Here is a 2860-nt window from a genome sequence, read left to right as displayed (position 1 = left end):
GAGTGGGGTGTGCGTGTGCAGGGGTGGGGTGTGCGCAGGGTTGGAGTGTGTGTGCAGGATTGTGGTGTGTGCGCAGGGGTGGTGTGTAGGGGTGGGGGTGTGTGCAGGGGTGGGGTGTGTGTGCAGGGGTGGGGTGTGCAGGGGTGGGGTGTATGTGCAGGGGTGGGGTGTCTGTGCAGGGGTGCGGTGTGTGTGTGGGGGTGCGGGCAGGGGTGGGATGTGTGTGCAGGGGTGGGATGTGTGTGCAGGTGTGTGTGTGTGCAGGAGTGGGGTGTGTGCAAGAGTGGGGTGTGTGTAGGAGTGTGTGTGTGCAGGGGTGTGTGCAGGGGTGTGTGCGGGGTGTGTGTGCAGGGGGTGTGTGTGCAGGAGTAGGGGTGTGTGTGTGCAGGAGTGGGGTGTGTTCAGGGGTGGGGTGTGTGCAGGGATGTGTGTGCAGGGATGGGGTGTGTGCAGGGGTGGGGTGTGCAGGGGTGGGGTGTCTGTGCAGGGGTGGGGTGTCTGTGTGCAGGGGTGCGGTGTGTGTGTGGGGGTGCGGGCAGGGGTGGGATGTGTGTGCAGGGGTGGGATGTGTGTGCAGGGGTGTGTGTGTGCAGGAGTGGGGTGTGTGTAGGAGTGTGTGTGTGCAGGGGTGTGTGTGGGGTGTGTGTGCAGGGGGTGTGTGTGCAGGAGTAGGGGTGTGTGTGTGGAGTGGGATGTGTTCAGGGGTGGGGTGTGTGCAGGGATGTGTGTGCAGGGATGGGGTGTGTGCAGGGGTGGGGTGTGCAGGGGTGGGGTGTATGTGCGGGGGTGCGGTGTGTGTGGGGGTGTGTGCAGGGGTGGGGTGTATGTGCAGGGGTGGGGTGTATGTGCAGGGGTGGGGTGTGTGTGTAGGGGTGTGTGCAGGGATGGGGTGTGTTTGTAGGAGTGTGTGTGTGCAGGGGTGTGTGCAGGGGTGCGTTCAAGGGGGGTGTTCAGGGGTGGGGTGTGTGCAGGGGTGGGGTGTGTGTGTAGGGGTGTGTGCAGGGATGGGGTGTGTTTGGAGTGTGTGTGTGCAGGGCTGCGTTCAAGGGGTGTGTTCAGGGGTGGGGTGTGTGCAGGGTGGGGTGTGTGCAGGGTGGGGTGTGTGCAGGGGTGGGGTGTGTGTCTATGCAGGTGTGTGTGTGTGCAGGTGTGTGTGTAGGGGTGGGGTGTGCAGGGGTGGGGTGTGTGTGCAGGGGTGGGGAGTGTGCAGGGGTGGGGTGTGTGCAGGGGTGTGTTTGCAGGGGTGGGGTGTGTTTGCAGGGGTGGGGTGTGTTTGCAGGGGTGGGGTGTGTCGGGGTGTCTGTGTGCAGGGATGTGTGCAGGGGTGTGTGCAGGGGTGTGTGCAGGGGTGGGAGTGTGTGTGCAGGGGTGGGAGTGTGTGTCTGCAGGAGTGGGGTGTGTTCAGGGGTGGGGTGTGTGCAGGGGTGGGGTGTGTGAGCAGGGATGGGTTGTGTGTGTACAGGGGTGTGTGTGTGTGCAGGGGTGGTGTCTGTGTGCAGGAGTGGAGTGTGTGTGTGCAGGGATGTGGTGTGTGTGTGCAGGGATGGGGTGTGTGTGCAGGGGTGGGGTGTGTGTGCGTGCAGACGTGGGGGGTGTGTGCGTGCAGAGGTGGGGTGTGTGTGTGCAGGGGTGTGTTTGCAGGGGTGGGGTGTGTTTGCAGGGGTGGGGTGTGTTTGCAGGGGTGGGATGTGTCGGGGTGTCTGTGTGTGCAGGGATGTGTGCAGGGGTGTGTGCAGGGGTGTGTGTGCAGGGGTGTGTGCAGGGGTAGGAGTGTGTGTGCAGGGGTGGGGTTGCGTGTCTGCAGGAGTGGGGTGTGTTCAGGGGTGGGGTGTGTGCAGCGGTGGGGTGTGTGTGTGCAGGGGTGGTGTCTGTGTGCAGGAGTGGGGTGTGTGCAGAAGTGGGGTGTGTGTGCAGGGATGGGGTGTGTGCATGCAGGGGTGGGGTGTGTGTGCGTGCAGAGGTGGGGGGTGTGTGCGTGCAGAAGTGGGGTGTGTGCGTGCAGAGGTGGGGTGTGTGTGTGCAGGGGTGTGTTTGCAGGGGTGGGGTGTGTTTGCAGGGGTGGGGTGTGTCGGGGGTGGGGTGTGTCGGGGGTGGGGTGTGTCGGGGTGTCTGTGTGTGCAGGGATGTGTGCAGGGGTGTGTGTGCAGGGGTGTGTCGGGGGTGGGGTGTGTCGGGGTGTCTGTGTGTGCAGGGATGTGTGCAGGGGTGTGTGTGCAGGGGTGTGTGCAGGGGTGGGAGTGTGTGTGCAGGGGTGGGGTTGTGTGTGCAGGAGTGGGGTGTGTTCAGGGGTGGGGTGTGTGCAGGAGTGGGGTGTGTTCAGGGGTGGGGTGTGTGCAGGGGTGGGGTGTGTGAGCAGGGATGGGTTGTGTGTGTACAGGTGTGTGTGTGCAGGGGTGGGGTGTGTGCAGCGGTGGGGTGTGTGTGTGCGGGGGTGGTGTCTGTGTGCAGGAGTGGGGTGTGTGTGTGCAGGGATGGGGTGTGTGTGTGCAGGGGTGGGGTGTGTGTGCAGGGGTGGGGTGTGTGTGTGTGTGTGCAGGGGTGGGGGTGTGTGCGTGCAGGGATGGGGTGTGTGTGCGTGCAGGGGTGGGGTGTGTGTGTGCAGGGGTGGGGTATGTGTGTGTGTGCAAGGGTGGGGTGTGTGCACCGGTGCATGGCTGGAGATGACTACTGGAGCCTAGACTGTCCCTAAAGACGCTCAAGCAGTGTCTGTACAAAGCCCTTTTCACACCTCCTGAGCCCTTCTGGCCTGAACCGAAGACTCGATCCAGGATCACAGGAGTGCCCCACGTCCAGCCAGGAGACATTTTCACAAAACACCCCACCTCCTGAGCCGGATGCCGACGACACGTACCCCAGGATG

Source organism: Pan paniscus, chromosome 18, assembly GCF_029289425.2.
Source record: "Pan paniscus chromosome 18, NHGRI_mPanPan1-v2.0_pri, whole genome shotgun sequence".
NCBI classification, from domain to species: Eukaryota; Metazoa; Chordata; class Mammalia; order Primates; family Hominidae; genus Pan; species Pan paniscus.
Note: the sequence above shows the minus strand (reverse complement) of the source record.